This window comes from Oncorhynchus tshawytscha, linkage group LG01, assembly GCF_018296145.1.
Source record: "Oncorhynchus tshawytscha isolate Ot180627B linkage group LG01, Otsh_v2.0, whole genome shotgun sequence".
NCBI classification, from domain to species: Eukaryota; Metazoa; Chordata; class Actinopteri; order Salmoniformes; family Salmonidae; genus Oncorhynchus; species Oncorhynchus tshawytscha.
In genome coordinates, this window is record NC_056429.1 from 87591873 (window position 1) to 87614526 (window position 22654).

Genomic DNA, 22654 nt, shown 5'->3' on the forward strand with positions numbered 1-22654 from the left:
TATGGAAGAACAACGCCCATCGGTGCGTCGCTACGTCAGGGAGTGCCCCTCTGTGATAGGATTTCCGATACATCATTTGGAAGTCAAGTACATAATTACACAACAGGAAAGCAGTCTGGAAGTTACTCACTCACTGTGCTTGGAAGTTATTTCATGACACATTGTTTGCTTGAATACATGGATACCATGAACACATAACGACCTTTGTCGTCGAGGATAATGTATTAATATCTCTCTGGATGGTATTCCTTAGAATAATTTCCCCTAAATGTTATGGAACTATTATTTAAATGTGTATAGTTCACACACATAATTAAATTGATAACTCCAGTCAATATTGATATGTGATATATTGAATAGGCTTAAATCAAATCCAAATGTTAACACTGATGAGGTACAAAGATATATATTTTTAACGTTAAATATTAGTTATTGTTGGCCTTTGAACTTTATTACAGCTTTAATACACCTCATCATTTATCTCATGTTGAAGTTGAGAGTACAGTGAGGTATGTTGGAAGTGCTCCAAAGTGATTAAATACTGCGAAATGAGGCACACAAACAACGTTGGTTCGCAGAATGGGAACAAGCCTCTCTCTCGTTTCTAGTCCACAGTGTGGTCCGCTCTGTGATTGACTCACCCCATCATACAGCATGTGTGAAAGTGTGGACGAGTGGGTATGACCCAGCCATAGCGCAGCATCTGGGCGATGTAGGCCTGCTGGAGAGGAGAGATAGGGCAGGGATAGCCCCAGATCCTATCTTCTGTTTGACATGACTCATTCAGCTGGGGGCCCATAGGGCTCTGGTCAAAAGTGGTGCACGATGTAGGAATTAGGGTGCCATTTGAGATACAGACAGGATCTGGGGTTATCCTTTGTTTGACATGAATCATTCAGCTTGGAGCAGGGAGTGTGTTCTAAAATCCGTAGGCATGGATTCTACTCGTCTGTGTACAGGGAAGTTTACAGGTGCAGATACAGATAACAGGGTAATAAAGTAACGGGTGTGAAGAGCAGTGGGGAGTCAAAACAAAACTTTAGCAGCCTTATTCCTGTACACAGATTAAACTCAATTTCCTGGACTGGAGATTCTCCATTCAGGAGGAGATTCTCCATTCAGCAGGAGTAGAAACCGGACCAAAAACTCTCTCTAAAACAACCAGTAGCACACTACAGCACTAAGACCTACTGGATGCTCATTCACCGTGAGTGACAGGCTGAATTCTGCAGTCATGAGAAATACATATTCTAGAAATTCTACCGTGTAAGGGTCTTTGTGGTCCAGATTAGACTCATAAAATATACACACTTCAGCACTCAATGGTCAGTCGTTAGGCCTATAAGGAAGAAGACACCAGCTCAGTGTTTTAGCCCTGAATACAGAGTGTGTGTTGGGTAGACGTCATACACAAAGCATGGGACAGACAGACACGTAATACACACTCAGTAGGTTAGTAGAACAGCTCTACAGACACACACACACACAACACACACACACACACACACACACACACACACACACACACACACACACACACACACACACACACACACACACACACACACACACACACACACACACACACACACAGATATGGAGACATTATACTGCCCCAGAGGAGCCAAGGAGTGGTAGTCTGGTCCCAGATCAGTTTATTCAGCATATCCATATCAATGCCTTGCCAAACAGAGCACAGATCTGGGACCAGGATAATAGAGTAGCTCACTACTGCCTGAAATGAAAAGCTGCTTAGTGCACCCTCCTAGCCCCATATATGCTAATGTTTGTAAAAGACTGACAAGAGTTATTGTGTGGGTGGGTGGATGTGCCAACCGCTTGGGAGTGTAACATTACCCCATCTGTTTACCAGAGGCCCCAGCCAACCCAGCTGGGAGACAGTTAACAGGTCAGGACCTGATCAGATTCTAGCATTGCATCTCTGTCAGAAACTAGCTCACATTGATTGATCTACAGATAACGGCCAAAATAAAGGAAACACCAACATAAAGTTTCTTAATAGGGTGTTGGGCCACCACGAACCAGAACTTATTTCTATGCACCTTGCCATATAGTAGGTTATTGATGGACAGTGAAGCAGTAGGTTCCAGACTTACAGTGGGTTATTGATGGACAGTGAAGCAGTAGGTTCCAGACTTACAGTGAGTTATTGATGGACAGTGAAGCAGTAGGTTCCAGACTTACAGTGGGTTATTAATGGACAGTGAAGCAGTAGGTTCCATACTTACAGTGGGTTATTGATGGACAGTGAAGCAGTAGGTTCCAGACTTACAGTGGGTTATTGATGGACAGTGAAGCAGTAGGTTCCAGACTTACAGTGAGTTATTGATGGATAGTGAAGCAGTAGGTTCCAGACTTACAGTGGGTTATTGATGGACAGTGAAGCAGTAGGTTCCAGACTTACAGTGGTTATTGATGAACAGTGAAGCAGTAGGTTCCATACTTACAGTGGGTTATTGATGGACAGTGAAGCAGTAGGTTCCAGACTTACAGTGGGTTATTGATGGACAGTGAAGCAGTAGGTTCCAAACTTACAGTGGGTTATTGATGGACAGTGAAGCAGTAGGTTCCAGACTTACAGTGGGTTATTAATGGACAGTGAAGCAGTAGGTTCCAGACTTACAGTGGGTTATTGATGGACAGTGAAGCAGTAGGTTCCAGACTTACAGTTGGTTATTGATGGACAGTGAAGCAGTAGGTTCCAGGTGGGATTCTTTCCTTGTAGGTCAGGAGTAAGGGACAAATGGTAACTACTGAGGACATTGCTACTGGTCAGGCGAGGGTTAGGTTGCTTGTTAGGTTACTCCCTACGTCCTGGGATGGCATCAGAGTGTGGCGTGCTCCTCTCTGTTGGACCTTAATTGTTAGTTCAAAAGCTTCCCTCCCACCATCACCGTACCACCACCTCCCCTGGACCCGATCTGCCCCCCTCCCTCCGCCTTTCTGAAACAGCCCAGATGTGTCACAATGGACCGTTAAGGCCTGCCCAGCTATTTAAAGAGATAGAGATGCAGTCTCTCTCAAACGTACACCCACTTACAGGAAAAGCTGTAGGCACATGGTGTGTGTTAGGGTACAATGGCATGAGGAAGAATCTCTGGCACATTTTGTGAGTATGTGCGTTTGAGGTGGTTGGGTGAATATTGTGGGGTCTGAGAAACATAACATGTTGAATCTACTAGTTTACAATCCCTGAGCTCTAGTCTGGAGGTCTCCTTGTCAGGTTTACATTACCTCCTGGTAGTCTGATCATCAAGTTTACATTACCTCCAGGTAGTCTGATCATCAAGTTTACATTACCTCCAGGTAGTCTGGTCATCAGGTTTACATTTCCTCCTCAGACAAACAAAGCACGAGGTGATGGTACTCATGTCCACTGACATCCCGTCCTTCAGCGCCCGCTTAAATCCACAATGGAGTCTGCGTATGAAATGGCACCCTTCTCCCTACATAGTGCATGACTTTTGACCAGAGTAGTCTACTACATAGGGAATAGAGTGCCATTATGGACACAACCACTGAAATATGCTCATTTGTGACTCGGTTTTATATGAAAATACCATTGACCTACAGAATCATTACCCTGTAAATTATATCAACTCCCTGGAGGTGAAGGTTGTCGCATAGAGCTGTGACTTTCTATAAGGATACAGTGCTAACTATAGCAACTCTAGAGAGATGAGGTGTTTGTGCTTCTTATGATGATAATGTGATAATCTGAGATCAGAATCAGTTTGCGGTGGTGTGAGGAACTGCTGTGCTCTCCCCGCCTGACTGCCTCTTTTCTCCTTCTTCCCCATTTTCCTCATCTTCCTCTAACTACCACACTTCCTGTTGTCTCCTTAGAGACAGAAATATAAATAAACAACAGCGAATGAAAAGAAATGCAGAGCAGAATTCTCAAATCATCCCACGCTATGATTCAGCAGGAAAGAGCAGTCTGCTAACTCTGTCTCCCGTCACCCCTTCACCCCACCCACCCACCTATCTCTCTCTCGCCTGATCTCTCTAAAGAGAAGGAGAGAACAACAGATCAATCATATAGATCGTCCAGGCATTCCTCTCAATTTCACTGTGTAATCTTCAGACTCAAGGCTCCGTGAGTTGGCCATCTCTCTTTAACCCAGCGTGATTCAAAATGTTGCTAATGACCCATGAAAGTCCGTTTGCAGTTACACATCTTATCATATCACTTTGTTTGATGGAACAGAGTTATGTGGGGTATGCTGGTGAGTGATATGAGGGAATTTTATGACAGGTTTCATTAGCCTGTGTCAATACTGAGAAACAAAGGGATAGAACAAGATGGCGCAGAAGAACATGGCTGACGTTTTACATTCTCCAAATCAATCGTGCTATTTTGTGATTTTTTTTTAGCATTTTGTGTCACTTATTGTGTACGTAATGTTGCTGCTACCATCTCTAATGACCAAAAATAACTTCTGGACGTCAGAACAGAGATTACTCACCGCGGACTGGAAGAAACTTTTTCCTTTAACGACTCCGATGAGAAGGATATCCTGCTTTCACTGGAACAGGCCCAGATCCCTGCCTTTCACGTGAAGAAAAGATACAGGAAAAGGGTCCGCAGATCAGGCAGCCTTCTGAGAATCCATAGGCGAGTGAGTAAACTCCCACTGCCGTCCATTCTTCTTGCTAATGTGCAGTCATTGGAAAATAAAATTGATGACCTACGATTAAGATTATCTAACCAATGGGGCATTTAAAAACTGTAGCATCTTATGTTCCACTGAGACGTGGCTGAATGACGACAGGGACAATATAAAGCTAGTGGGATTTTCCATGCACCAGCAGAACAGAGACACTACCTCTGGTAAGACGAGGGCTGGGGGTGTGTGTATATTTGTCAATAGCAGCTGGTGTCTATGTCTAATATTAAAGAAGTCTCGAGGTATTGCTCACTTGAGGTACCTTACGATAAAATGTAGACCACACTATCTACCAAGAGAGTTTTCCTCTATATTATTTGTAGCCGTCTATTTACCACCACAGGACGAAGCTGGCACTAAGACCGCTCTCAACCAACTCTATAAGACAATAATCAAAGAAGAAAATGCTCACCCAGAAGCAGCGCTCCTAGTGGCCGGGGACTTTAATGCAGGCAAACATATCAGTTTTGCCAAATGTTTACCAGCATGTCACATGTACAACCAGAGAATACAAATCCTAGGCCACCTCTGCTTCACACACAGAGATGCATACAAAGCTCTCCCCACACTCTATTTGGCAAATCTGACCATATATCTATCCCCCTGATTCCTGCTTACAAGCAAAAACTAAATCAGGAAGTACCAGTGACTCGCTCAATAGGGAAGTGTTCAGATGACTCGGATGCTACACTACAGGACTGTTTTGCTAGCACAGACTGGAATATGTTCCGGGATTCATCCAATGGCACTGAGGAGTACACCACCTCAGTCATTGGCTTCATCCTCACAGTGACTGTACGTGCATATCCCAAAAAGAAGCCATGGGGTACAGGCAACATCTGCATTGAGCTAAAGGCCAGAGCTGCCGCTTTCAAGGAGCGGGAGACTCATCTGGATGCTTAAAAGAAATCCCGCTATGCCCTCAAGCAAACCATCAAACAAGCAAAGCATCAATACAGGATTAAGAATGAATCTTACCACACCAACTCTGATGCTCATCGGATGTGGCATGGCTTGAAAACTATTACGTATTACAAAGGGAAATCCAGACGAGAGCTGCCCAGTGATGCAAGCCTACCAGATGAGATAAATGCCTTTTATGCTCGCTTCGAGGCAAGCAACACCGAAGCATGCACGAGAGCACCAGCTGTTCTGGATGACTTTGTGATAATGCGCTCGGTAGCCGATGTGAACAAAACCTTTAAACAGGTCAACATTCATAAAGCCACTGGGCCAGATGGATTACCAGGACATGTACTTAAAGCATGCGCTGACCAACTGTCAAGTGTCCTCACTGATATTTTCAACCTTCCCTGACCAATCTGTAATACCTTCATGTTTCAAGCAGACCACCATAGTCCCTGTGCCCAAGGAAGCGAAGGTAACCTGCCTAAATGATTACCGCCCAGTGGCTCTCACGTCGGTAGCCATGAAGTGCTTTGAAAGGCTGGTCATGGCTCAAATCAACAGCACCCTCCCGGACACCCTAGACCCAATCCAATTCGCATACCGCAGCAACAGATCCACAAAATCTCAATCGCACTCCACACTGGCTTATCGGGAGGAGGTCAGAGAACTGGCAGTGTAGTGCCAGGACAACAACCTCTCCCTCAATGTGAGCAAGACTAAGGAGCTGATCGTGGACTACAGGAAAAGGCGGGCCGAACAGGTCCCCATTAACATCGATGGGGCTGTAGTGGAGCGAGAGTTTCAAGTTCCTTGGTGTCCACATCACCAACGAACTATGATGGTCCTAACATACCAAGACAGTCATGAAGAGGGCATGACATTTTTTTTTCCCCCTCAGGAGACTGAAAAGATTTGGCATTTGTCCCCAGATCCTAAAAAGGTTCTACAGCTGCACCATTGAGAGCATCCTGTCTGGTTGCATCACCGCCTGGTAAGGCAACTGCTCGGCATCTGACGTAAGGCGCTACAGAGCGTAGTGTGAATGGCCCGGTACATCACTGGGACCAAGCGTCCTGCCATCCAGGACCTATATAGTAGGCGGTGTCAAAGGAAGGTCCATAAAATTGTCAGAGACTCTAGTCACCCAAATAATAGACGGTTTTCTCTGCTACCGCACAGCAAGCGGTACCGGAGCGCCAAGTCTAGGACCAAAAGGCTTCTCAACAGCTTCTACCCCCAAGCCACAAGACTGTTGAACAATTCATAAAATCGCCACCGGACAATTTACATTGACACCCCCCTTACTTTTGTACAGTACAATGCTGCTACTCAATGTTTATTATCTATGCATAGTCACTTCACCCCTACCTACATGTACAAATGACCTCAACTAACCTGTACTCCCACCCACTGACTCAGTACCGTTGCCCCTGTATATAGCCTCACTATTGTTCTTCTTATTGTGTTACTTTTTATTATTACTTTTTACTTTAGCCTACTTTGTAAATATTTTTTCTTCTTGAACTGCACTGTTGGTTAAGGGCATGTAAGTAAGCATTTCACTGTAAAGTCTACCCTCACGCACATGTGACAAATAAGGTTTGATTTGATAAGTAATGCAGTAGGCGTAACTACTTGCGCTAATGTCAGTTATGATAAGAAACCAATACAGAGAAACACATCTTATCTTGACTGTCTCAAGCTTCCTCTCTCTTCACTCTAACGGTCAGCACAACTGCAGTAACTGATGTTGGGACGCTTTTTTTCTTCTCATGAACAAAAGAGAAAGCTGATATTTCACAACGAGGACTAGGATTATTACAAAACTATTAAAAATAAGTGTATAACATCATCCCCAGGACTAAGATACATTTGTTATCAACTCCTCCTATTAGTTCACGAAACAAGTCATGCTAAATACTTATTAGGGTTCGACTTCTCACCATCGCACTGTTATGGTAGTTACAATCTACTACCACTCTATTCTCACCATCACACTCCTTCCCCTTCTCATTGTCATAATGTACACTAGCCCAGTATTAGTGGTGAGACGAGTATCTGACAAGACAGAGAAGAAGAGATTGGCCAGGGACCAAGTGCCCTGATAAGATAGAGAAGAAGACATTGGCCAGAGACAAAGTCCCCTGAGAAAACAATTGTTTCCATGGACGTTAAGGCTCACAATTAGGGTTCACGTTTAGGGTTCACTGTTAAAATACCAGTCTGTTGTTTAGCATGATGTGGAAACTGGACACAGCTAGTTTGTGCTGGCATCCTCCCCCAGGCCTTTGTACCGGCTATGGCAGATTTGGTGCTATTTGGACACGGGTGGTACATTGGGATCAGAGATGAGCTAATCTCAGTTACCCACAACTAAAATCTTACGTAATTTGTCTGTCCACGAGAGTTTGGAGATGAGTTTATTTTCCACTCATTGAATAATGTGCATCACTGTCATAATGTTGTGATATGACACTGATATGACAATGTTGTGATAATAGAAAACCACCTTGGATTTGGTTGTGAAATAAGCAGGTAACATTATCATAACCAGAATCATACTTGGGTTCATTCAGAGGTATTGCCCTATGATGTCATGTACTATCATGTTTTTTCAACTGACTGATCTACACACATAGATTTGATTAAAATAGCATCGTTGTCTAAGGAAAATTCCTTGTGTGGACAGTAAGGAGTGTAAATGACAGTGAAATATGTATAGCAATGCATTAATATCGCTAGAGTTCAATAATATCAACGAGTAAATTATTTAGTTTAACAAGACTCACATCTGGAAAATTTCATTTCATTTTAAAAAACTATAAATAATAATTATATACAGTGGCTTGCAAAAGTATTCACCCCCTTTGCATTGTTCATTTATTTTTGCTTTACAACCTGGAATTAAAATAGATTTTTGGGGGGTTTGTATCATTTGATTTACACAACATGACTACCAATTTGAAGATGCAAAATTATGATTTTTTTTGTGAAACCAACAAAAAATAAGACAAAAAAACAAAACTTGAGCGTGCATAACTATTCACTCTCCCAAAGTCAATACTTTGTAGAGCCACCTTTTGCAGCAATTACAGCTGCAAGTCTCTGGGGGTATGTCTCTTTAATCTCTTTAAGCTTGGCACATCTAGCCACTGGGATGTTTGCCCATTCTTCAAGGCAAAACTGCTCCAGCTTCTTCACGTTGGATGGGTTCAGCTGGAGTACAGCAATTATTAAAGTCATACCACAGATTCTCAATTGGATTGAGGTCGGGCTTTGACTAGGCCAATCCAAGACATTGAAATGGTTCCCCTTTAACCACTCGAGTGTTGCTTTAGCAGTATGCTTAAGGTCATTGTCTCAAATCTCTGGAAGACTGAAACAGGTTTCCCTCAAGAATTTCCCTGTATTTAGCACCATCTATCATTCCCTTTAATTCTGACCAGTTTCCCAGTCCATGCTGATGAAAAACATCCCCACAGCATGATGCTGCCACCACCACCATGCTTCACTGTGGGGATAGGGCTCTCGGGGGGATGAAAGGTGTTTGGTTTGCGGCAGACATAGCGTTTTCCTTGATGGCTAAAAAGATACATTTTAGTCTCATCTGAACAGAGTACCTTCTTCCATATGTTTGGAGAGTCTCCCACATGCCTTTTGGTGAACACCAAATGTGTTTGCTTATTTTTTCTTTAAGCAATGATTTTTTTCTGGACACACTTCCATAAAGCCCAGGACTGTGCAGTGTATGGCTTAAAGTGGTCCTATGGATAGATACTCCAATCTCCACTGTTGAGCTTTGCAGCTCCTTCAGGGTTATCTTTGTTGACTCTCTGATTAATGCCCTCCTTGCCTGGTTCGTGAGTTTTGGTGGGCGGCCTTCTCTTGGCAGGTTTGTTGTGGTGCCATATTCTTTCCATAAAAAAAAAAAGATTTAATGGTGCTCTGTGGGGTGTAAAACGTTTCAGATATTTTTTTATAACCCAACCCTGATCTGTACTTCTCCACAACTTTGTCTCTGACCTGTTTGGAGAGCTCCTTGGTCTTCAAATAAAATAAAATAAAATTGGTATTGGTCACATACACAAGGTTAGCAGATGTTAATGCGAGTGTAGCGAAATGCTTGTGCTTCTAGTTCTGATGGTGCAGTAATATCTTACAAGTAATCTAACACTTTCACAACAACTACCTTACACACACAAGTGTAAAGGAATGAAAAATAATATGTACATATAAATACATGGATGAGCGATGCCCCGAATGGCATAGGCAAGATGCAGTAGATGGTATAGAGTACAGTATAGACATATGAGTAATGTAGGATATGTAAATATTATTTAAAGTGGCATTGTTTAAAGTGACTAGTGATACATTTATTACATCAAATTTTGTATTATTAAAGTGGCTAGAGATTGAGTCAGTATGTTGGCAGCAGCCACTCAATGTTAGTGATGGCTGTTTATTAACAGTCTGATGGCCTTGAGATAGAAGCTGTTTTTCAGTCTCTCGGTCCCTGCTTTGATGCACCTGTACTGACCTCGCCTTCTGGATGACAGCGGGGTGAACAGGCAGTGGTTGTGTCGTTGATGATCCTTTTGGCCTTCCTGAGACATCGGGTGCTGTAGGTGTCCTGAAGGGCAGGTAGTCTGGAGTGCCTTACGCTTGTAGAACTTAAAACCTTTCCACTACTGTCCCATAGATGTGGATAGGGGGATGCTCACTCTGCTGTTTCCTGTAGTCCACAATCATCTCCTTTGTTTTGTTGACCATGAGTGTGAGGTTATTTTCCTGACACCACACTCTGAGGGCCCTCACCTCCTCCCTGTAGGCCTTCTCATCGTTGTTGGTAATCAAGCCTACTACTGTAGTGTCGTCTTGAGTTAGAGGCGTGCATGGCCAGGCAATCATGGGTGAACAGGGAGTACAGGAGAGGGCTGAGAACACACCCTTGTGGGGCCCCAGTGTTGAGGATCAGCGGGGTGGAGATGTGTTTTTATACCCTCACCACCTGGGGGCGGCCCGCCAGAAAGTACAGGACCCAGTTGCACAGGGCAGGGTCGAGACCCAGGGTCTCAAGCTTTATAACGTGTTTGGAGGCTACTATGGTGTTAAATGCTGAACTGTAATCCATGAATAGCATTCTTACATAGGTATTCCTCTTATCCAGATAGGTTAGGGCAGTGTTCAGTGTGATTGTGATTGCGTCATTTGTGGACCTATTGAGGTGGTAAACAAATTGGATTGGGTCTAGGGATTCAGATAGGGTGGAGGTGATCCTTGACTAGTCTCTCAAAGCACTTCCTGATGACGGAAGTGAGTGCTACGGGGCAATAGTCATTTAGCACAGTTACCTTAGCTTTCTTGGGAACAGGAACAATGGTGGCCCTCTTGAAGCATGTGGGAACAGCAGACTGGGATAGGGATTAATTGAATATGTCCGTAAACACACCTGCCAGCTGCACTTGCTCTGAAGACATGGCTAGGGATGTAGTCTGGGCTAACAGCCTTGCGAGGGTTAACACGTTTAAATGTTTTACTCACATTGGCTGCAGTGAAGGAGAGCCCACAGGTTTTGGTAGCGTGCTGTGTCAGTAGCATTGTTTTGTCCTCAAAGTGAGCAAAGAAATTGTTTAGTCTGTCTGGGAGCAAGACATCGGTGTCCGCTACTGGGCTGGTTTTTTTTGTCATCCGTGATTGATTGTTGACCCAGCCGCATACTTCTGGTGTCTGAGCTGTTGAATTACAACTCTACTTTGTCTCTATACTTTTGCTTAGCTTGTTTGATTGACTTGCGGAGGGAATAGCTACACTGTTTGTATTTGGTCATGTTTCTGGTCGCCTTGCCCTGATCAAAAGCAGTCGTTTGCACTTTCAGTTTTGCACGAATGCTGCCATCAATCCACGGTGTCTGGTTGGGGAAGGTTTTAATAGTCACCGTGGGTACAACATCACCGATGCACTTGCTAATAAACTCGCTCACCGAATCAGCGTATACGTCAATGTTGTTGTTCGATGCTATCCAGAACATATCCCAGTCCACGTTATCGAAGCAATTTTGAAGCGTGGAATCACATTGGTCGGACCAGCGTTGAACAGACCTGGGCACGGGCGTTTCCTGATTACGTTTCTGTCTATAGGCTGGGAGCAACAAAATGGAGTCGTGGTCAGATTTGCCGAAAGGAGGGCGAGGGAGGGCTTTGTATGCGTCGCAGAAGTTAGAATTGCAATCCAGAATTTTGCCAGTCCGGGTTCGCGCATTTGATATGCTGATAAAATTTAGGCAGCCTTGTTTTCAGATTAGCCTTCTTAAAATCTCCAGCTACAATAAATGCAGCCTCAGGATATGTGTTTTCCAGTTTACATAGAGTCGAATGAAGTTCTTTCAGTGCGGTCGAGGTGTCTTCTTTGGGGGAGATATACACGGCTGTGATTATAATCAAATCAAATGTATTTATATAGCACTTCTTACATCAGCTGATATCTCAAAGTGCTGTACAGAAACCCAGCCTAAATCCCCAAACAGCAAACAATGCAGGTGTAGAAGCACGGTGGCTAGGACAAACTCCCTAGAAAGGACAAAACCTAGGAAGAAACCTAGAGAAGAACCAGGCTATGAGGGGTAGCCAGTCCTCTTCTGGCTGTGCCGGGTGGAGAATATAACAGAACATGGCCAAGATGTTCAAACGTTCATAAATGACCAGCATGGTCAAATAATAATAATCACAGTGGTTGTTGAGGGTGCAACAAGTCAGCACATCAGGAGTAAGTATCAGTTGGCTTTTCATAGCTGATCATTGAGAGTATCTCTACCACTCCTGCTGTCTCTAGAGAGTTGAAAACAGCAGGTTTGGGAATGGTAGCATGTCCGGTGAACAGGTCAGGGTTCCATAGCCGCAGCAGAACAGTTGAAACTGGAGCAGCAGCACGGCCAGGTGGAATCGGGACAGCAAGGGGTCATCATGCCAGGTCGTCCTGAGGCATGGTCCTAGGGCTCAGGTCCTCTGAAGAGAGAGAGAGAGAGAGAGAGAGAGAGAGAGAGAGAGAAAACAAGCTGTATATCTTGCTCAGGACAAGATGAACAAGAAGAGAGAGAGAGAGAGAGAGAGAGAGAGAGAGAGAGAGAGAAACAAGCTGTATATCTTGCTCAGGACAAGATGAACAAGAAAGAGAGAGAGAGAGAGAGAGAGAGAGAGAGAGAGAAAGAAAGAAAGAAAGAAAGAAAGAAAGAAAGAAAGAAAGAAAGAAAGAAAGAAAGAAAGAAAGAAAGAAAGAAAGAAAGAAAGAAAGAAAGAAAGAAAGAAAGAAAGAAGGAAGGAAAGAACACTGGACACCAGCTAAGACAGGAGAAATACTCCAGATATAACAGACTGACCCTTGCCCCCCGACACATAAACGACTGCAGCATAAATACCAGAGGCTGAGACAGGAGGGGTCAAGAGACACTGTGGCCCCATCCAATGATTCCCCCACACAGGGCCAAACAGGCAGGATATAACCCCACCCACTTTGCAATAGCCCACAAAGATCTCCGCCACAGCACAACCCAAGGGGGGGCGCTAACCCAGACAGGAAGATCACATCAGTGACTCAACCCACTCAAGTGACGCACCCCTCCTAGGGACGGCATGGAAGAGCACCAGTTAGCCAGTGACTCAGCCCCTTTAATAGGGTTAGAGGCAGAGAATCCCAGTGGAGAGAGGGGAACCGGCCAGGCAGAGACAGCAAGGGTGGTTCGTTGCTCCACAGCCTTTCCGTTCACCTATAATCGAAGAGAAATATCTTGGTAGATAACGAGGTCAGAATTTGATTGTAAGGAATTCTGTGTCAGGTGAACAAAAGGACTTGAGTTCCTGTATGTTGTTATGATCACACCACGACTCGTTAATAATAAGGCATACACCCCCTTCCTGAGTGAGCCATGTCTTCGTGAAACAGAGAATGTTACAATATCTGATTTCTCTCTGGAAGGCAACCCTTGCTCGGACTTTGGCGAATAGTATACTCGGGAGCGGTGAGCGATGTGCCCTTCTACTGAGCCTGACCGGAAGACCGCTCTGTCTGCCCCTTCTGCGGCACCATTGTTTTTTGTTTGCCGACTGGGATCCGATCCATTGTCCTGGGTGGTGGTCCAAACAGAGGAACCGCTTCGGGAAAGTCGTATTCCTGGTTGTAATGTTGGTAAAATGACGTTGCTCTTATATCAAATAGTTCTTCCCGGTTGTACATGGTGTTGCTTGCTTGGTGTTGCTCCTTGTTGCCCCTTTCCTTTGTGGAGTTGCAGTCACTATAGGGCCTTTCAGAACAGGTGTACTGTATATATACTGAGATCATGTGACAGATCATGTGACACTTAGATTGCACACAGGTGGACTTTATTTACCTAAATATGTGACTTCAGAAGGTAATTGGTTGCACCAGATCTTATTTAGGGGCTTCATTTTTTTTTGTTACATTTTTTGAAATAAGTTTCAGTTCCCCATTTTGGACCATTTTGTGTATGTCCATTACATGAAATCCAAATAAAAATATATTTAAATTACAGGTTGTAATGCAACAAAATAGGAAAAACACCAAGGGTGTTGGGAGAGGAGGTCAAAGGGGAACTGTGTCAGATCAAAAATGGACAATAACGGCATGTCCCTAAGTGGGTCCTCAGGCCTCCCGGCTGTGGTGTTGAGATAGAGATAGAGATAGAGATAGAGGGAGAGAGGGAGAGAGAGAGAGAGAGAGAGAGACCTGTCTAACCATAAGTAAGTCTAATCACTGAGCAATGAGAGATGTGAGCCTAGTTAAGTAAGGGAAGCAATAGGGGGCCTGTGTCTGGTAAGGATGGGGCCCAGTAATGTGTTGAGGCGTCCACATGCTTCCCAGCCCAAACAGTTCGGAACAGTTTGGGCATATATCATGAAGACATTTGTGACGGTTTTGTTCGTTTTGGACTTCAGTAAGGTTTTTTTTCGGCTGTTCTGGCACATACATTTTTTTCTAGATGCAAGAGAAAGTTGGTAGCCAAAGTCAGTTGCACACACACACACACACACACAAGCTCCCGACGAACAGTTATTGTGCTGATGTTGCTTCCAGAGTCAGTTTGGAACTCGGTAGTCAGTGTTGCAACCGAGGACAGACGATTTTTACACGCTACTTGCTTCAGCACTCGGCAGTCCTGTTCTGTGGCCTACCACTTCACGGCTGTCGTTGTTGCCCCTAGAAATTTTCACTTCACAATAACAGCATTTACAGTTGACTGGAGCAGCTCTAGCAGGGCATACATTTGATGAACTGACTTGTTGGAAAGGATGCCTTTTATGACGATGCCACGTTGAAAGTCACTGAGATCTTCAGTAGGGCCATTCTACTGCCATTGCTTGTATATGGAGATTACATGGTTGTGTGATCAATTTTATACACCTGTCAGCAGCGGGTGTTGCTGAAATAGTCAAATCCACAAATTTAAAGGGGTGTCCACATACTTTTGTATAAACAGTGTATATCAGAAATCAGTGACAAGTCCTTGTATCAGCATTGATAGTGTCAAGTTTAACTTACAGTAAGTGCATTCATAGGAAGATAGTGGGTGGGACAACCACATATCACAGTCATAGTAAGTACATTTTTATTTAATCGTAATTAGCCGCAAAGTCAGTGTTAGTAGGAAAAGACAAGATCAATAAACATTCCAAAACTTGATAAACAAAATTGATAAACATCAATAAAAAATGTTTTGGGGGGAATGTTTACTTACGAGTATAATAGATTGGCTGATCCCTCCTGATGACCTGGAAGTCCCACCCAGTTGCCTACTCCAAAATGGTGAAGGTCTTTAATGGCGCTGCCCATGCTAAATCAAGCTCTTGGCCATTAGAGTCCTCTATCATTCTCTATATCCGAGCCAAGCCCTCCTGAGCTATACTGCTCTAGTTCCTCAGTGTAGGAAGAACCAGGCCAGAGCACTATAGGTCAGATGGGCTTACCTGGAACCAATCTAGAAAGGATAATGTGAAAAGCGGAGCCAGAACAGTACAGTTCAGGTCGGTACAATAGTGTAGAAACAATAGTGTATATGAATTTACCCAATCCTGTGGGTAAATTGTGTAAAATGTGGTGCTCATTGCTATGGGATCCATGAATTTTCCTTGGCTATGAGCAATGCTCTTGACCAGGAAAGCCTCTGGGCCTCAGTTAGTGTATACAGTACTGTGTCATGGCCAGAGTATAGCTCACCACTCTTAGTGTATACAGTGCTGTGTGAGGGCTTTAGGTGTATCCCACCACCCTTAGTTATACTATGTGATAGCTTTAGGTGTATCCCACCAGGAGTGGGGTGCTGGGGAAGCTCTTCCTTATGCCCATGTACTTCTCCTGACCAGGAACAGGGAGTTAGCCTTGATGGACAGGTCATGCTCCAGGGCAGCCTTGGTCTTCACCAACTTCTGCAGGGTGTTTTCTGCCTCCATCACACTCTCATGCAGCTTGTGGATGGTGTCCTCTATCTCCTTCACTTCTCCCACCAGTCTGGAGATTGGGATGGAAACAGGGATGGGGAACAGGGACAGAGACAAGGACAGGGACAGACAAGACAATCAGATTGAAGAAGTAGTAAACAGAGGATAAAGGAGGGAATGTAAGTGTAAAACATAACTGGCTATAAAATACCTACACTTGCCCAAGCCCTACCTGTGGTGTGGGTTGTCCTGCAGAGCTCCACGGTAGGCCTATGTGTACTCTCATCTAGCCTGGTCTGTACCACCATCAGGGGGCACTCCTTGTCCCTCAGGGCCTTCTTCAGGCTATCTATTAGCATCTCGGTCTGGAAGATTTCCTGGAGAAACAGGAGAAAGGGATGTTGAGATGATCCAGGGAGTAAGGAAACAGAGGAATTTGAGTTGTTTAGGAGGAGAGCAGTTCTAGCGGTTGTAATTACAATGTTACAACCAGAACTGGTTGTAATCTGGTTATAATATGGTTGTATTTTTATTTATTTAAGCTTTATTTAACTAGGCAAACCAGTTAAAAACGTATTCTAATTTTCAATGATGGCCTACTCTGGCCAAACCCGGACGATGCTGGGCCAATTGTACACCTCCCTATGGGACTCCCAATCATGGCCAGTTGTGATACAGCCTGGATTCGAAACAGGGTGTCTGTAGTGACACCTCTAGCACTGAGACTCAGTGCCTTAGACCGGTGCGCCACTCGGGAGCCCCCAGTGTAATCTGGTTATAATCTGGTTTTAATCTGGTTGTAATTTGTTTGTAATCTGGTTGCAATTTGGTTGTAATCTGGTTATAATCTGGTTGTAATCAGGTTATAATTTGGTTGTAATCTGGTTGTATTCTCTGGATGTTTTTGCAACCAGTTTTGCCTGCTGGGTAAGGGTTTGTGGTAAAGAGTTCTAGGACACTCAAATAAACTTGTTGATTTGTTGATTTACACCACACGATCAGGTGATGTGACATTTTTAGTCACCATGGATAAAAGCAAAATCAACCCCAACTGTAACTTTAAATCAAATCAGAAGAACACTGTACTGTATACAATACCCTCCTCCTTCTCATCCCACCATCACATTATCATGTAATCTCATTCCCATGAATCACTCCACCACTCCTCAGAACCATCCCTGTCTGACTGACTGGCTGGCTGACTGGCTTAATTAAAGACTGAGTGCCTCACATCATAGCTGCTGTCAATGAAGAAGACCAGAGAACTGCTGAGGTGGATAGAGCCCAGCAACCTCCAATTAGCCCTTTAACAACAATGGGCTCCAGTGTCCACTACTCCACTACCCAGGGTATGTATCAGTGGAAAGTGCTGAACACAGGCAATGCAGAGATATCTATTTTTGGTGTCCCTCTTTTGAGAAGACTATTATCTTTGCAGTAAACAGAGTTTGGTGAGTTACTTTGCATGCCTGGCTTCCATAACAAGATGACAGTGCATATAAGGCCTAGACCAGTGGAGAAGGTGATCATTCCACAACACTTACATGGTCTTCGTCTGCATGTCTCTGCCCATTAAACACTGATTGTTGGCCTCAAGTAAAAGGGCATGAAAGGAGTTTTATTTTTCTCCTCATTCATTAAACAGTAAAAGCAATTAGATAATAATAAACATTTGTTCTCTATTGTCATAAAAGATTTCACAAAAATGTAATAAACTCTTCAATAGTTTGAGACAAATCATAGACAGCAGCCAAAACTCAGAAATAATCAGCTATGGTATGCAGGCAGTTTAGGATGCCTTCCTTACTACCCCGTGGACCTGATGTTGAAGAACAATGATGTATAGCAAGATACAACCAAACTGCATCTCAATGAGTTGAATGGAACTGAATGGAAAAGGAACTAGAACATGAGAGATGAACCTGATGGTCATTGGTCAGGGAACCATTAGTCACCTTAGCCAGGTGTGTCTGCAGTCTGTTCTTGGCTTTGGTGGTCTCTGACATACTGTTGGTGAAGGCCACGTTGACCGTGTTGAACTGGTTCCACATCTCGTTGGACATGGTGCTCAGCAGGATCTCAATCTCGTCACGCAGCTTGTGGGACACCGCACGCTGTCTCTGGGAGTGAAGGATGTTGTCGTCTGTGAACTTAGACCACGAGTCGGGCAGGGAGAGGATGGTCAAGATGGAGAATAAGTACAATAAGGCCACAGTGGTGAGGACTGGAAGATCCTACGCCAGGAGACACACAGGCGTAGTGGTTTAGTTTGGGATTGAGTGCTTTATATTCTAAGAACATTTAGATATTCCATTCCAATCAGAATGCTGTATAACATTAATTTCTAAACTTGTGAATGGGTAGGGCCTCTGACTCTTGAAGGGTTCAGTCTCTCAACCCCTCTTCCCTAAACTAGTGGGTGGGTACTATTCCCAAATGGTCAAGTCACTCGACCCCTCTTCCCTAAACTAGTGGGTGGGTACTACTCACAAAGGGTCAAGTCACTCGACCCCTCTGCCCTAAACTAGTGGGTAGGTTCTACTCACAAAGGGTCAAGTCTCTCAACCCTCTGCCCTAAACTAGTGGGTGGGTACTACTCACAAAGGGTCAAGTCTAACAATCCCTCTGTAGTAGCTGATCCCATCTGACACTTTCCTGAGATGGTGACATCTCTTATCTATCCTCTGAGCTGTCACCTTGTCGCTGATGTCTCCCTCCAGCTCATGCTGAACTGCTCTGTTTGACCTGAGGGAAGTACAGATGTAGGCTCTTAATTTGACCTAAATTGTCACAGCAAAATAATCCTGCAGCAAAGGGATTTGAATGTTTAGGGTTCTAGTCAAGCAGATCTGCTTTAGCCGACATCCGCATATCGGTTGTAACTGCATTAGACCAGTCAAATCCACAATTGGCTCCTGGCATTATACCTAAAGTGGACATTGACACTCACTAACACGAGCGGGCAGCTGTGGCTTTATGACAATGATCAAGAGCAGCTGCTCACTGATTTGACTATTCACCATTTTTGTAATTGTTTCAGTAACTTACTGCATTAAAGGCATCACTTTGGGATTTTGGCAAAGTTTTCATACATCCACAGAATCAGATGAACTCGTGGATACCATGTTTCTGCGTCCAGTATGAATAAAGTTAGAGGTAGCTTTGTGAGCCTAAGCTAACTAGCATTAGCACAATGAATAGAAGTCTATGGATATCTGCTAGCATGCTGTGTGTGTTAGGAATGGTTGTTTCTCACTCATTAAAATACAGTTAAAGTCGGAAGTTTACATACACTTAGGATGGAGTCATTAAAACTCATTTTTCAACCCCTCCACACATTTATTGTTAATTAACAAACTGTAGTTTTTGGAAGTTGGTTAGGACATCTACTTTGTGCATGACACAAGTCATTTTTCCAACAATTGTTCACAGACAGATTATTTCACTCACGTTTACATACACTAAGTTGACTGTGCCTTTAAACAGCTTGGAAAATTCCAGAAAATTATGTCAGAAGCTTCAAGTAGGCTAATTGACATCATTTGAGTCAGTTGGAGGTGTACCTGTGGTTGTATTCCAAGGCCTACCTTCAAACTCAGTGCCTCTTTGCTTGACATCATGAAAAAATCCAAAGAAAATTGTAGACCTCCACAAGTCTGGCTCATCCTTGGGAGCAATTTCCAAACACCTGAAGATACCACGCTCATCTGTACAAACAATAGTACGCAAGTATAAACACCATGGGACCACGCAGCCATCATACTGCTCAGGAAGGAAACGCATTCTGTCTCTTAGAGATGAACGTACTTTGGTGCGAAAAAGTGCAAATCAATCCCAGAACAACAGCAAAGGACCTTGTGAAGATGCTGGAGGAAACAGGTACAAAGGTATCTTTGTCCAAAGTAAAACGAGTCTTATATCGACAACTTGAAATGCCAATCAAGCAAGGAAGAAGTCACAGCTCCAAAACCACCATAAAAAAAGCCAGTCTACAGATTACAACTGCAGATGGGAACAAATATCGTACTTTTTGGAGAAATGTCCTTTGGTCTGATGAAACAAAAATGGCCATAATTGCCATAAAGATCATTGTTATGTTTGGAGGAAAAGGGGAATGCTTGCAAGCTGAAGAACACCCTCCCAAACATGAAGCACGGGGGTGGCAGCATCATGTTGTGAGGGTGCTTTACTGCAGGAGAGACTGGTGCACTTCACAAAATAAACGAGATCATGAGGAAGGAAAATTATTTGGATGTATTGAAGCAACATCTCAAGACATCAGTCAGGAAATTAACGCTTGGTCGCAAATGGGTCTTCCAAATGGACAATGACCCCAAGCATACTTCCAAAGTTGTGGCAAAATGGCTTTAGGACAACAAAGTCAAGGTATTGGAGTGGCCATCACAAAGCCCTGACCTCAATCCTATAGAAAATGTGTGGGCAGAACTGAAAAAGCGTGTGCGAGCAAGGAGGCCTACAAACCTGACTCAGTTACACCAGCTCTGTCAGAAGGAATGTGCCAAAATTCAAGGGAAGCAAGTTAAACAATTTAAAGGCATTGCTACCAAATACCAATTAAGTTTATGTAAACTTCTGACCCACTGGGAATGTGATGAAATAAATAAAAGCTGAAATAAATCATTCTCTGTACTATTATTCTGACATTATTTTTTATAGCTACTCTTTACAGGCCTCCTGGGACATATGCAGCGTTCCTTACTGAGTTCCCTGTATTCCTATCAGACCTTGTAGTTATGGCAGATAATATTCACATTTTTGGTGACTTTAATATTCATATGGAAAAGTCCACAGACTCACGCCAAAAGGCATTCGGTGCCATTATCGACTCCGTGGGTTTTGTCCAACATGTCTCCGAACTTACTTACTGCCACAGTCATACTCTGGATCTAGTTTTGTCCCGTGGAATAAATGTTGTGGATCTTAATGTTTTTCCTCATAATCCTGGACTATTGGACCACCATTTTATTACGTTTGCAATCGCAACAAATAATCTGCTCAGACCCCAACCAAGGATCATCAAAAGTCGTGCTATAAATTCTCGGACAACCCAAAGATTCCTAGATGCCCTTCCAGACTCCCTCCACATACCCAAGGACATCAGAGTACAACAATCAGTTAACCACCTAACTGAGGAACTCAATTTAACCTTGCACAATATCCTAGATGCAGTCGCACCCCTAAGAATCAAAAACATCTGCCATAAGAAACTAGCTCTCTGATATACAGAAAATACCCGAGCTCTGAAGCAAGCTTCCAGAAAATCAGAACGGAAATTGTGCCACACCAAACTGGAAGTCTTCGGACTAGCTTGGAAAGACAGCACCATGCAGTATCGAAGAACAATCCAAAATGTCTTTTTGATACTGTCACAAAGCTAACTAAAAAGCATCACTCCCCAAGAGAGGATGGCTTTCACTTCAGTAGTGATAAATTCATGAATTTCTTTGAGGAAAAGATCATGATCATTAGAAAGCAAATGACTGACTTCTCTTTAAATCTGTGTATTCCTCCAAAGCTCAGTTGTCCTGAGTCTGCACAACTCTGCCAAGACCTAGGAACAAGGGAGACACTCATGTGTTTTAGTACTATATCTCTTGACACAATGAAAATAATCATGGCCTCTAAACCTTCAAGCTGCATACTGGACCCTATTCCACCTAAACTACTGAAAGAACTGCTTCCTGTGCTTGGCCCTCCTATGTTGAACATAATAAACAGCTCTCTATCCACCAGATGTGTACCAAACTCACTAAACGTGTCAGTAATAAAGCCTATCTTGAAAAAGCCAAACCTTGACCCAGAAAATATAAAAACTATCGGCCTAAATCGAATCTCCCATTCCTCTCAACATTTTTTGAAAAAGCTGTTGCTCAGCAACTCACTGCCTTCTTGAAGACAAACAATGTATACGGAATGCTTCAGTCTGGTTTTAGACCCCATCATAGCACTGAGACTGCACTTGTGGAGATGTTAAATTACTTTTTAATGGTGTCAGACAGAGGCTCTGCATCTATGCATCAGCTCCTAGACCTTAGTGCTGCTTTTGATACGGTCGATCACCACATTCTTTTGGAGATATTGGAATCCCAAATTGGTCTACATGGACAAGTTCTGGCCTGGGTTCGATCTTATCTGTCGGAAAGATATCAGTTTGTCTCTGTGGATGGTTAGTCCTCTGACAAATGAACTGTACATTTCAGTGTTCCTCAAGGTTCCATTTTAGGACCACTATTGTTTTCACAATATATTTTACCTCTTGGTGATGTAATTCGGAGACTTAATTTTAACTTTCACTGCTATAAAGATGACACACAGCTGTACATTTCGATGAAACAAAATTGCCCTCACTGGAAGCCTGTGTTTCAAAGGACAAAACAGAGATGCTTGTTCTAGGTCCCGAGAAACAAAGAGATCTTCTGAGAGACGCAGACTCTGTCTCAACTTTTAAGTCTTTATTGAAGACTCATCTCTTCAGTAGGTCCTATGATTGAGTGTAGTCTGGCCCAGGAGTGTGAAGGTGAACGGAAAGGCACTGGAGCAATGAACCGCCCTTGCAGTCTCTGCCTGGCCGGTTCCCCTGTCTCCCAC

At 43.6% G+C, this 22654-nt stretch overlaps 1 pseudogene; it reads right to left on the reverse strand.

The window, feature by feature from the left end:
- Positions 1-15899: 15899 nt before the first annotated feature.
- LOC112246400 lies at positions 15900-20913 on the reverse strand (annotated as a pseudogene).
- Between the last annotated feature and the right edge of the window lie 1741 nt (positions 20914-22654).